This window comes from Salmo salar, chromosome ssa10, assembly GCF_905237065.1.
Source record: "Salmo salar chromosome ssa10, Ssal_v3.1, whole genome shotgun sequence".
Classification (NCBI taxonomy): Eukaryota; Metazoa; Chordata; class Actinopteri; order Salmoniformes; family Salmonidae; genus Salmo; species Salmo salar.
The window spans coordinates 26,998,255-27,012,858 of NC_059451.1; the positions used below are offsets into that span (position 1 = coordinate 26,998,255).

The 14,604-nt window shown below is 39.5% G+C and overlaps 1 protein-coding gene across 1 annotated transcript in view; it reads right to left on the minus strand.

Moving 5' to 3' along the window:
- Nucleotides 1-14,604, minus strand: part of LOC106613892 (cytosolic carboxypeptidase 6) — a 402,565-nt gene that overhangs the window by 373,277 nt on the left and 14,684 nt on the right. The gene's annotated exons all lie outside the window — the stretch shown is intronic.

Sequence of the window (14,604 nt, forward strand, 5' to 3'; positions counted from 1 at the left end):
AGTTGCCAGTTATGCCTCAACTAAATGCTTTTGAAAAAGTGATGCATATCCTCCTTTCCAAGAATGATAGATTTCAAGATACTACATATGCTGCTTACTGAAATAAATCTGAAAATGTTATATGTAGAAAGGTCTTCATTGATGCATTTATTTTGCAGGCATCTCCTTCACCACTCATGTAGCTAGAATCTTGGGATAAATTTTCCATTGGATTCATTAAAATTCAAGTGATCAACTTGTTATCCGTTAGATGTGTATATAATGTATCAGACACGGATGGGAGGACTGGGAGGACTAACCCTGTCCATCCCTCACCACAGCTTCTCCCTGCAGGCACAGCGACAGTGACAATACGTGGGATGAAGAGAATGGAACTTAGCTACTGTTCAGGTGAAAAATGGGAAAGCTTTGAATGGTGGTATCTTCAAAATAACAAGCCGTCAAAGATGTTCATCTAGCTTTTATTTGCAGGGCTACGTATATATATATATATATATATATATATATATATATATATATATATATATACGTACACATATATATATATATTTCACAGCATGGATCTTTCCACCGCTGTGTGATTTATACAATGTCAAATAAGCCTAGACCAGAGGCCCGGCTTAGCCCACTGGCTCGCAGACAGTTAACTCCCCAGGCAAGAGGACAACCTGCTTTGCTCTGCTCTGCGTGCCTCAGCCTGTCCATGTGGTGTGGATGGAGTGTGGAAGCGACCGACCACCTGGTGCCAGGTAGCACAGAGCTAATTATCGACAGATGGGGTAACCACCACACTGTCAGAGCAGATCGCTCTCCTTCTGCCATCTGAGAGGGCTAATCCACCCGCTTCCTGAAAATCCCTTCACTCGTCACGCTATCCACAGAAATACCATCATCTACCAACCCTCACAGGAAACTGTATGTTGCTCCTGTATGAGCTCTAAAATATATGCATTATTATTTTTTTATACAAATACATCAAAGACCCCACTGGCAAATGCAATATGGATTAAGGACAACAGAACCCCTACAGAATATGATCTGGAAATCATTTTGGAAGTGTCTTACAAATTGTATGCTTATTTTGTAACACATGATGCTGTATTTACATGTCTGCCATTCTCTAACAGCTTTCCTGTTGCACTAATGGCTACTAGCGTTTCATTCCAACACATTGGTTGCAAAATGGAAATGCTCTCTGCAAAAATGAATATTGGCACTCTAACTGATTAGACTGTGACTGTAGCTCTTGTGAACAATGGTAGAGCTGTAAGAATACAAATAGGGTCAGACATAGTGAGAGCTGTTTACAACTTATCAGACACCTGTGGCAAAGGTTGATAACTGACCTTTAACTGTGCCCATTACATGAACGAACATCGTCTGCTTGCACTCATGTGTAGTTTAAAAGGGCGTAATGTATCATCACAGCTATTTCATTTAATGACACACAACCTAGCCTACCCCATAGCACAACACATTGCTACACTTGGTGGTAGTTGGGAGAACATTAGTGAAACATACTGTACCACAAACCAAAGACACATCTGTTTTACAACCCTTACTTGAAATAACCACCTACTGTACAAACCGACTGAGAAGTGGCAGGCGCTGGCAAAGCAATCCAGAGCCATAGTTGTTAGCTGAAACAAGCACAGCTGCAGATAGCATGGTGGGGATATGAGAACGGCACCTGTTCCAACCAGATGTGCTGTATAATCTATCATCTCTAATTCCAATGTCTTAGCGATTCATCTGGTTTGCCCTACCAAATATTAGCTATTAGAGGACGCAGATAATAGCCTCTAAAGGTTGTTTCATATGGAAGTGTGAATATCACAGCTACTGTTTTTGTTGACTGATTTATTTAAGCTACTTTCACTATTCAAATTAATACAATTGAAGGATGTATCTACAGGTTTGTAAACTACAGACATGTAAACATGGACTAAACATAAGTGCATTAAAAATACATTTCAAGAGATTCTGAAGCTTTTTAACGGCATATGATTTATGAAGAGCCAAATATATTGCTTGCAATACCACTTTCTAAATATACATTAAATAATGACTAAGTCCATTGAATCTGTCATATGGCTCCAAATAGCACAAGGCTGCAACTAAACCGAAACCTTGTGTACACTAATGCAACACCATAAAGAGCTATCAAAATCTCACTAACTCTCTGGCTCTCTCACTCAGACTGCAGCCAGTATCCTTTCCAGTATCCTCGTTTTGCATTTCAGGACCATGGACAGCGGATCAGCATCTACAGTAGCTAAGGACTTTCTCAGGCACTACTACAACAAGAGGTTCAGAGGAATTTCAACGAAAGCACTGAAGGTCTTCATTGAATGGCATGCCACTTATCTCCTCTTCATAGATGAAAAAACCATAGAGTCAAACCAAAAGTGCATTTACCACAAACTGGTGAGGAAGAAGTTACAAATCAGAAAAGTACCAGACAAATACAAAGATGATGAACCAACTTTTAAAACAAACTGCGGATGTCGTTGCAGTGAGATAGAAAATGCTATCTCTACTTCAAAGCACAGTATCCACGCACTGCTAGGTTATTGAGCTTGATGCTTGAAGACCTGAAGTGAGGGATAGCACAGGCCTCAAGGTTAGAATGGCATGTTCAGCTTGTGGAGCAGGGATATGACACAGTATTGATTTTAATTGTAATTTTATGGTGGCTAACTCCAGATTCCAATGCTGCAGTACTAATCAATTCCACATTATTCAGTATTTAACAAACATAAATGGCAAACAGACCTCTCTAAATCCTAAAGCATAAAAAGACCATCATATTGGTAGCCTATGGACTACTTTGAAAAGTGAGAGTGACATATCTAAAGTTGTTTTATTAATTTGCACAAAGATGCAGTCAAACTATAGTGTAAATGGTGTAGGCTACACTAGAGGAAAGAGAAAGAGGGAGCGAGCAACTGAGAAAAACATCAGTTATCTAATAAGAGGAATTATGCAGTAGTAACTCTTAAGGCTTGTGTGTCTACATTCGTCCTTAGTGGAGTCTTCATAAGTTATGTTCCATATCAATCATCTATAAAAATAAATATAAAATTAGAGTCGCACACATAAACTCCCAGTACTTTATTGGGTAAATCACCAACGTTTCGGCATCACTGTACCTTCAGGGTAATCTCATGAATGCTTGAACCAGGTTATGTAGACAAACAGTGCAATTAGTGCAACCAATGACAATAGTGAGGGGTGTGTCATAATTATTAAGTTAATTAGAATGAATTATATATCAATCATCAAGCATTGGAAGAAACATATGCAGCACTTACAATTTAATAAATTGGGTTTCAACAAATGGCCTAACTGTAAGAACCCACCCAGTGGGCTGAGTAAACCTACTAAAGGCTTTGCTGTTCTTTGTCAATAAGTTTAAACATGACAGGTTCTCCATAAGGACTCTGTAATTTGTACGAAACCCCCTCTCTTTCTCTCTCGCTTTCTAGTCTCTATATCTTTATTTTCTTAATTAAAAGATTGGGGTAAACGGTGAACCATCTGAATGTATACCGGTTTTAGTGAAGACACACCATGTGTCTCTCCCTCTCCACTACTCCTGTGTGCTGTCCAAACTCCCGCGATTTGAGTACTTTGTTCCCCCATTATACATTTTTGTTAATGTTTGTTAAAATCAATTTATGTTACATTTATATTCCATATAATCTTAGAGTAATTACTGGCTAGCGCTATCCAATCTCGTTCCCTTTCCGGATATTGCAACATTGTCGATATTTCTGTTATATTTGGTAAACAGTACGTTGCATTTCATTTTCTATTTCCTCTCCTCTGAGTGGGTGCAATGCTTAAAGTGCACATGAACATTTGCTATGTCACGACTTCCGCCGAAGTCGGTCCCTCTCCTTGTTCGGGCGGCGTTCGACGTCACCGGTATTCTAGCCATCACCGATCCACCTTTAATTTTCCATTTGTTTTGTCTTTGTTTTCTACACACCTGGTTCCATTCCCCAATTACATGTTCATGTATTTAACCCTCTGTTTCCCCCATGTTTTTGTGCGTGATTGTTTCTATGTTCATTCGGTACGGTATGGCTAGTTTTCGACGGGTGCTGTTTTCACCCGTGAGTAATTGATTACCGTTTATTGTTGGTCAAGTGTATTGTTACCTTGTGCCTTTATTTTGAGTAAAGTACGTTGCTCACTCATTCTGCTCTCCTGCGCCTGACTTCATGCACCAGCAACACCCACCTTCTGACATGCTAGTTGATTTTATAGTCAATAAATGTGCTTGTGTCAAATTTTCAAAGCAGTCTGATCCGATACAAAAGTACAGAAGCATGTATGAAATTTAAATTACAACAAAATGCGATGCTTCGATTGATCACATGCATTTTCAAAACATGTGTTGCAAAATGTGAGATCCCACCATAAACTGTAGCTGTTTCTCAATATGCATACTACGGTGCTCCACACTATCATGCTCCGAGTTCATTCTCCGAGGACATTCTCTTGAGTGCGTTCTTGTGAGGATGAGAGTGTGGAGAACGCATCAAATGTTACATAAGAGAATCACCTGCACTCTGTGCTACTGCATTACCTTTGACGAATACAGATGAAACAAGATACATTTTTACTTCATAATCATCAGCCAAGTAAGATTAGCAAATGTCTATATTTTCAAGTAATGTGGTGGCGGCATCATGTTATGGGTATGCTTGTCACTGGCAGGCAATGGGGAGTTTGTCAGAATCAAAAGAAATATGAAAGAAGCAAAGCCCAGGTAAAAAAAATGGGAAAACCTGCATCAGTGTTTTTAAACCCTGGGATAGAGTTTTTTGTATTTTATATAAAAATACATTATGACACCTTTTGGTTTTCGCAATGGCATTGACATATGATGACAAACCAAATGCGTTTAAAGGATCCTGTTAGTCTTCTTCTAATGCATCTTAAGGGGAAAATAATCCAAAAGTAACATGATTACCGTACTGAGTTTCGGTAATACAAAAGTTATTTTACTGATTACAATTATGGACAGGTAACTAGTAACTGTAAAGTAACCTACCTAAGCAATCCGCAAAAATGGAGGATGCAAGTGGAAGAAAGTAGGGAACTTGTTTGTCTGCCCTTTATTAAAGACCATATTAAGCAACAAAAAAAATGTCAATTTTTTTGTATTGCCCATATGTAGCTTGTTTCTGGTCACAATTTCAGGTATGGCTGAAAAATCACAACATTTATCTAAAATTAACCCTACAAATAGCACTGTTGGGAGATTTGGAAAACCATTGTCAATCAATCAACAATATAATAATACTTTTAGTAAAAATACTTATCTTTAACTCACAATCTGTAGATACTATAGTATGCGATTAGACAGGTTCAGAGTTTATGTGAAACATCTCAGCAGTTAAAAAATATATAGCACATGGAAATCACAAGTGGGCGGTTTACAGAGATAGGTGGGATGGACTGAGAGTAGCTGAGGGGTAGATTTAGAAGCTCATGTTCTATAATATACAGTTGAAGTCGGAAGTTTACATACACCTTAGCCGAATACATTTAAACTCAGTTTTTCACAATTTCTGACATTTAATCCTAGTAAAAATTCCCTGTCCTAGGTCAGTGAGGATCACCACTCTATTTTAAGAATGTGAAATGTCAGAATAATAGTAGAGAGAATGATTTATTCCAGCTTTTATTTCTTTCATCACATTCCCAATGGGTCAGAAGTTCACATACACTCAATTAGTATTTGGTAGCATTGCCTTTAAATTGTTTAACTTAGGTCAAACGTTTCAGGTAGCCTTCCACAAGCTTCCCACAATAAGTTGGGTGAATTGTGGCCCATTCCTCCTGACAGAGCTGGTGTAACTGAGTCAGGTTTGTAGGCCTCCATGCTCGCACATGCTTTTTCAGTTCTGCCCACACATTTTCTATAGGATTGAGGTCAGGGCTTTGTGATGGCCACTCCAATACCTTGACTTTGTTGTCCTTAAGCCATTTTGCCACAACTTTGGAAGTATGCTTGGGGTCATTGTCCATTTGGAAGACCCATTTGCGTCCAAGCTTTAACTTCCTGGCTGATGTCTTGAGATGTTGCTTCAATATATCCACATAATTTTCCTGCCTCATGATGCCATCTATTTTGTGAAGTGCACCAGTCCCTCCTGCAGCAAAGCACCCCCACAACATGATGCTGCCACCCCTGTGCTTCATGGTTGGGATGGTGTTCTTCGGCTTGGAAGCCTCCCCCTTTTTCCTCCAAACATAACGATGGTCATTATGGCCAAACAGTTCTATTTTTGTTTCATCAGACCAGAGGATATTTCTCCAAAAAGTACGATCTTTGTCTCCATGTGCAGTTGCAAAACATAGTCTGGCTTTTTTATAGCGGTTTTGGAGCAGTGGCTTCTTCCTTGCTGAGCGGCCTTTCAGGTAATGTCGATAGAAGACTCGTTTTACTGTGGATATAAATACTTTTGTAGCTGTTTCCTCCAGCATCTTCACAAGGTCCTTTGCTGTTGTTCTGGGATTTATTTGCACTTTTCGCACCAAAGTACGTTCATCTCTAGGAGACTGAACGCGTCTCCTTCCTGAGCGGTATGACGTCTGTGTGGTCCCATGGTGTTTATACTTGCGTACTATTGTTTGTACAGATGAACGTGGTACCTTCAGGCATTTGGAAATTGCTCCCAAGGATGAACCAGACTTGTGGAGGTCTACAATTTTTATTCTGATGTCTTGGCTGATTTCTTACGATTTTCAAATGAGGTCAAGCAAAGAGGCACTGAGTTTGAAGGTAGGCCTTGAAATACATCCACAGGTACACCTCCAATTGACTCAAATGATGTCAATTAGCCTATCAGAAGCTTCTAAAGCCGACATCATTTTTGGGAATTTTCCAAGCTGTTTAAAGGCACAGTCAACTTAGTGTATGTTAACTTCTGACCCACTAGTATTGTGACACAGTGAAATATAAGTGAAATAATATATCCGTAAACAATTGTTGGAAAAATTACTTGTGTCATGCACAAAGTAGATGTCCTAAACGACTTGCCAAAACTATAGTTTGTTAACAAGAAATTTGTGGAGAGGTTGAAAAACGAGTTTTAATGAGTCCAACATAAGTGTATGTAAACTTCCAAATTCAACTATATATATATATATATGACTGAAAACACAATGTATAATGATTAAGTACTATCTATCCAGATGTAATGTACAGTGCATTCGGAATATATTCAGACCCCTTGACTTTTTCCACATGTTGTTACGTTACAGCCTTATTCTAAAATTGATTAAATTAAATGTTTTCCTCTTCAATCTACACACAATACCCTATAATGACGAACTAGTATTGTGAAGTAACTACAATGTTGTTGATCCATCCTCAATTTTCTCCTATCACATCCATTGAACTCTTTAACTGTTTTAAAGTCATCATTGGCCTCATGATGAAATCTCTGAGCAGTTTCCTTCCTCTCCGGCAACTGAGTTAGGAAGGATGCCTGTATCTTTGGAGTGACTGGGTGTGTTGATACACTATCCAAAGTGTTATTTATAACTTCACCATGCTCAAAGGGATATTAAATGTCTGCTTTTAAAATGGTTGCCCATCTACCAATAGGTGCCCTTCTTCGCCAGGCATTGGAAAACCTCCCTGGTCTTTGTGGTTGAATCTGTTTGGAATTCACTGCTAGACTGAGGGACCTTACAGATAAATTGTATATGTGGGGTACATAGATGATGTAGTCATTCACAAATCATGTTAAACACTATTATTGCACACAGAGTGCAACTTATATGTGACTTGTTAAGCAAATTTTTACTCCTGAACTTATTTAGGCTTGCCATAACAAAAGGGTTGAATACTTATTGACTCACGACATTTCAGCTTTACATGTCTTCATTTCTAAAAACATAATTCCATTTTTGCATTATGGCGTATTGTGTGTAAGCCAGTTACAAACATTTTCCAATGTAATACATTTTAAATTCAGGCTGTAACACAACAAAATGTGGAAAAGGTAAAGGGGTATGAATACTTTCTGAAGGCAGTGAAGGCCTACGGGCTAAGATACATGATGCATGCCACTATGTTTTGAAAAAGTAGCAAAAAAAATGCATGCGCTGTTTGTTGCCTTTAGACCGCACACGCTGGGCATCATTCACAAGTGATAATATTCTCACCCGTCAGACTATTCTCAATTTAATCTGGTCTTTACATATACTAAATAATATATTTGTGAAATTAGTTTTGATTTAGAATTACCATGCACCTGTCGGAACAAGGCCAGGGTAAAAAAGACGTAATCCATATGCACTTGAATAGCGAATGGAGGACGCTTTCCCGTGGTTCATTTTCATGCCAGCCAGGTAGGTTACCTCGGTTGTAAAGCAAAGCAATGTGCTTAATATAAGAAAATAGAAAGATGATGGGATCCTCCTCTTTTTAATACACAGCATCAAAACTTGTTTTTCTCACGCAATTGCACAGCCCATAGAAATGTTGCGCAACATAGGCTTATAACCCTTATTTCATTCCATGCATCAACCAGCTATGAGGAGCTGGCTCTCTCTGTGTAACAGGTGATCCTATTCCGCTCAAACTCAATGTCAGGGCTGAACTGTTGGATTTGATTTCGTTTGCATTGATGTCAGAGTGATTAAAAGGGACAATAGAGCCCTGAGTACCAGGCCATTAGCAAGTGGCCTAATGACCATCAGTGGCATCAGAGCACAGTTTTGGAGAAGACTAGTAACCATGACTCAACAGTCACATGGAATTTGACTGCGATCATGACTCATGACTGCCGGTGATACGGTCACCGTAACAGCCCAAGGGAGGACCATTTTTTTTATGAGCATAGCCTTATTTCTATTACAGCATACTGAATGACTGTCATTCATATTCCATTCACCCAGCTCAAGGTAACATCGATAGGTTTAAGCTACTACATGATACTCAAATTTGTCCTATATCCATCATGATGTTGCAACAACCTAGGCTACAAATTAAAGTTTATAATGTAGGTGCACATGTCGAGAGACAAATTGAAGTAATCAAGGTGACATTTACACATTCAATACCGCCTAGAAAGTTTCTATTGGACATATTCAGGTAGGTCCCTCCCCGTTTCGTTCCGTTTGTAGTAGCCTAAACCTTAGCAAGCTAAACATCTGCACCTAAACCTGGCTGCCTCCTACAACATTTCCTGCCCGTACAACTGCTACCAGGTCTCTATTTTACACCAGTAAACTGGTTTAATACATTTACTTAGGTGCTTTGTTAAAAAAAACACTGTTCATTTGACAGTAACATGGGAGCTGCAAAACCTGTAACTGCAGAAGTGTGCAAAATGGCAGCCAGTGCATGGGTAAGGCAAGAGGAAGGTCATTCACACATGGACTCACAGGAGAAAACATGGCTAATCTAATCCCATTACGAAGGTACAAAGGAGAGCAGTCACAGTGCTCAGCCCACACAATGTGACAGCCTGTAGCTGCTCTGGATGGATGGCCTGTGTGCCTCTGCCATGCAGATGTATCATGCAGCATGCCCGGGGTGCTGTCTTCAACAGAGCCATAGTAATGGAGATAGTTGTTTTCAAATGCATTATTTCAATGATTGATTTATGGCTGTACTTGTGATGGCTTCCATTTAGGGTAGCCTAACTAAAATGATAAATAAACATTTTCCACAACATTTTGCTCCCCCAGAAATGTCCTTTCGGCACAATAAACAGAATAACATACAGTATGTGTCTGAAATGAAATAGCATAAAAGGCTTGAGAATGGAAATTGACTTTACACATGAAGACAAATTGACTGCTCACATGAAGTGAAGTGTTGAAAATCAATTTTCAATACCAATACATTGCTGAATATTGCTTGATAAAGTAATGCCTTGTGGTAGTATTGGTATGAAGCACTTTGCACTGACAACTGCATCTATACTGAACAAAAATATAAAACGCAACATGCAACAATTTCAATGATTTTACTGAGTTACAGTTCATATAAGGAAATCAGTCAAATTAAATAAATAAATTAGGCCCTAATCTATGGATTTCATATGACTGGGCAGGAGAGCACCCATGGGTGGGCCTGGGAGGGCATCGGCCCACTCACTTGGGAGCCAGGTCCTGACAATCAGAATTCGTTTTTTTTTCCCACAAAAGGGCTTTATTATGGAAAGAAATTCTCCTCAGTTTCATCAGCTGTCCGGGTGGCGGGTGGCTGGTCTCAGACAATCCCGCAGGTGAAGAAGCCGTATGTGGAGGTCTTGTGCTGGCGGGGTTTCACGTGGTCTGCGGTTGTGAGGCCAGTTGGACATACTGCCAAATTCTCTAAAACGACGTTGGAGGCGGCTTATGGTAGAGAAATGAACATTCAATTCCCTTGCAACAGGTCTGGTGGACAATCTTGCAATCAACATGCCAATTGCACGCTCCCTCAAAACTTGACACATTTGTCTAAAGGCAAAAAACGCCCCTGCAATTTCCACCTCAAAAATGTGTACACAAAAAAAAAGAGGGCTGGTCAAAGACATCCATCTGTCTTTTTCCTGGGCTTTCCTCCGTGATACAAACTGCACTGGAAATTAAAAGGGACTTTTGAGAGTGGGAACCTTTTAAATGTATTTTTGCTATGTGCTCCATTTCATTATTGGAAAACACATCAGTTTGCCCCTGGTGTGAGAATTCCAGGGTACAGACAACTGATAAAGACGGAATTGATTCCATCCAGCAGAGGTGTCTCAGTTTAGACCTGGAGCAAAATGTGTCCTTGCACTTTTCCTCCAGTATCTAAAGGCAAGTTGTCAAAGAGAAAACATCAATCTCTTGCTTCAGGACTTCTAAAAAGCCGTTTTTCCTCTACCTTATCATTAAATAGGGTGGCAGGTAACCTAGCAGTTAGAGCGTTCGGCCAGTAACCGAAAGGTCACTGGTTCGAGAACCCGAGCCAACAAGGTGAAGAATCTGTCGATGTGGCCTTGAACAAGGCACTTAACCTCCAAGGTCCACACAAACTCTCTCACAGGTGTCAAAACATAGCGAATTTAAATACATTTTTGTTAGAACTTTAAACTATGTTACATTTTTTTGCATTAACAGAATGCCAGAGACAGCCCTGAAAAGACAGTGAATCTGTATGTGAAAAAAAGGAGATAACAACTGAAGTGGAGAGAACAAGGTAAACAACATCATCCCTTTATGAAACCATTTGAGCACCAGCAAACTCTAACAGATATTAAAATGGCTCAGCCTGGGGATACCAGTGAGATATGCAGCCCACATATTTGGCACAAATGATGTAAAAGCCTGTAAATTCAAAAGAGACCACATTTTCTCGCTGCCCTTTTATAATCATTTTCAAAAGACCCTAAAGCAAGTATGTTACATCCAGAGCAGTTGGTGTGGTAATGGGTCATACTCGTAGTGATGCATGTATTCTTAGTAAAACTGGCTTTGTTGTATTATCAATCTCAGCCAGCCAATGTTTTAGCCCACAAGTTCTTGTCACATCAAGGAAGCCCTTGACATGAGCCTGTAAAAGCACTTAAACATTATCATCTTTACATTTATCGATTTCTGAAGCCTTACATTATCAGGTTTTACCAGAGGAATCTATAGTAAGCTTGTGCATTGTTTTTGTTTTGTTGCGTTTGTGTTTTCCTCTCCTCTTATCATTTTGTGCTATGCAGTGGTGGCCTCTTCAGAGAATAAATACAAGTCTGTTCCAATTTCATGCTATCTTCTTACAAGTTAATTATGTGGAGGCCTACAAAGGACAAGAGAGGCTTTGGCAGAGGGACAACAGTCCAGGTCTCGTCTTTGTTGTTTTGTCTGTTTTGTTTCTTCTTCTCCCAGACACACTCTCCCTCTCTTTTTCTCTCTCTCTGCCTCTCACAACACAGGAGAATAATCTTCCCTGCAGAGAGTTTGGAGATAAAAACAGAGAGAGCTGAAGGGTCCTTGGTGAGCCCAAGGCAAGGAGAAGGTCAACAGGACTGCTAAGAAGGGCTGTTATCATCTTGGTAACATGTTATCGGGAAGCCTGCAGTCCTGGTTATTTACAGTTATTGCTCCTTCTGGGTGCACACTTCAGTGCTTGGGGCTGGGCTGATTGAGCTGTAATGAGTTCAGGAACACAGGGAGTGGGAAAAAGAAAAGGGGAAAAACAAGGGAGACTAGAAATCAACGACCACACCAATAGGTCAGCAGAAAAAAAAAAGTTTCACTGAAAATGCAAGTGGAGACAAAAGGAGAGTGAACTACTAGGATGGCTCTTCTCTCCATGCACGTCCTTCCATTTGAAACAAAACAAATCTCCCCAATAGAAGAGGAGAGGGCAGGGTCCCCAATGAGGCCCCTGGCAGGTAATCTGACAGTAAGTGACTCTTGACATTCAATACAGTGTGACAGAGAGGGAGGTGCCAACCCTCAGAGTCAAAGTCACAGGCCAAACTGAGGATCAACATCACTGCTATGAATTTGTTCGAAAATGTTTCTATTTTTTTACCTGCACCTGTCCAGTATTGTGTATTAATCGGATAGGCCCATAGTTAAGGGGAGGTTGAAGTGAATCTGAGAGTTGAGCTAGTCAGGAAGAGGATGTCTGTAAATCCCAGTGTGGTTTCCACCGTCAGGAGCAACGGTGAGGAAATCTCTCATTGTGAAACAGCTTTTCAATCTGGGGAATTACACAAAGTGCTGCTACTGTCAATGCACTGCCAGCTTTACACAAAAATGAAAGGACAGGAAAAAGGCTATATTGAAAGTCATTCAAAAGGCTTGGCAGAGGATCAGGTTTTTGTGCAATCACTCTGGCAAGCTGTCCCCAAGCATGGTGCAATTACTTAAGAGAAATTAAGCAACAGAGCAATAAATATATATATAACAAAGTCAAAAAGTACCCCCAAAAAAATATTAATAATAACTTTTTTTTTAAATACCAGAAAGGCAAAGACATCATATCCACAGACATCCTAATCTCTATTAAATGCATTGGATGTAAGAGAAGATGCATATTTTGGACATATCAATTTACAAAAATCTTTTATCAAGAAAGAAAATAGTGAAGAGGGATGTTTCGGCTACGAATTCTTCATCACTGCAGGAAGTGCAGATCCCAGAGGTTTCCAAGAGCAGAGTGCAGATTTAACATTCTTCAGAAGAGGGATGCAAAGTGTCCCTCTCATTAGAAAAAGATTGTTCAAATACTCAAATAGCCCTTATTCACAGCCAGTGGGCAGTCTCGAATTGTTTTTCTGGTAGATGTTGGAGTCCATAGAGGCATCTCACATTCGCTAGAAAATCCTTTCAAGTGTTTTGAAGAGACAAATCTCTCACAATGTGATGCCTATGTATGTGAAGGGCCAGGCTTGCATCAGAAAATAAGCTGTCTGTCATGATATTTGACCACATAAGTATTTATGTCCATCCATGTCAAAATCAGATAAGATTAAATCAATTTGTTGACTTGTGTCACGGCTGTTTGAAGGATCGGACCAAAATGCAGCGTGTTCGTAGTTCCACATATTATACTTATTGTGAAACTAAATGCAATACACGAAAAATACTTGAATACACAAAAAAAAAACGTGACGCAGAGAGGAAAACACACTACTCAAAAGATAATAACCCACAAAACCAGAAGAGAAAAACCCCTACTTAAATATGATCTCTAATCAGAGGCAGCGAGGATCAGCTGCCTCCAATTAGAGATCAACCCAAACAATACCAACATAGAAATAGAAAAACTAGAACTTAAACATAGAAATAGAAAACATAGAACAACCACCCAAAACACCCCCTGTCACGCCCTGACCACTCTACTATAGAAAATAACAACTTACTATGGTCAGGACGTGACAACGTGTCTGTACTGCATATCATGGCAATGTGTTATTAGGAAATGGGATTAATAATTAGCTTAGTCATAACAATCATTGAGATATGCACATTAACCTACATCAAGACTAGTTGTTTAGCCTTGAGCATTTCAATGAAATCTTATAGGCATACATCCACTATCCTCATGTGTCAAAATAAATCAAGGCAGAAACATTAAAAAGCGCTAAAATCCCATTTCTACCAAGATGGCATTCATAGGTGGTTGCCCCATCAATGAATATTGTAGCGGCAGAAATTGAATTATAGCATAGCCTTTGAGAATATGATCGTCTAATAGCTTCACAACTTCTCTCCCAATCTGGCAGAACCCGGCCTGCATATTATGCACAGTGTTTGGCAGAGGGAAGACAGAAACAATATAAAGTCATTATCCTGGTAGGAAGCTCTGTCAAGTCTACCTACCCTGAAGCAACTGGTCATCACTAACAAATGCAAACCACTGAAAGCAGTTGTACCTGGCTAAATATCCGATATTCTATTCTGCCTGTGACACCAAAGTATCTCTGCAATCCTTCAACTAAATTATTTTAAAGGGGATACATACTTACATTCAATATGAGATCTTAATAAACCTGTATGTGGTGTACATTTCAATGTTGTCTACTCTGAATAGTGCAAGACAGCTGTCTGTATCAAAATCTCATGTATTCTATCAAAATAGTCTATATTTTGCACTTCACT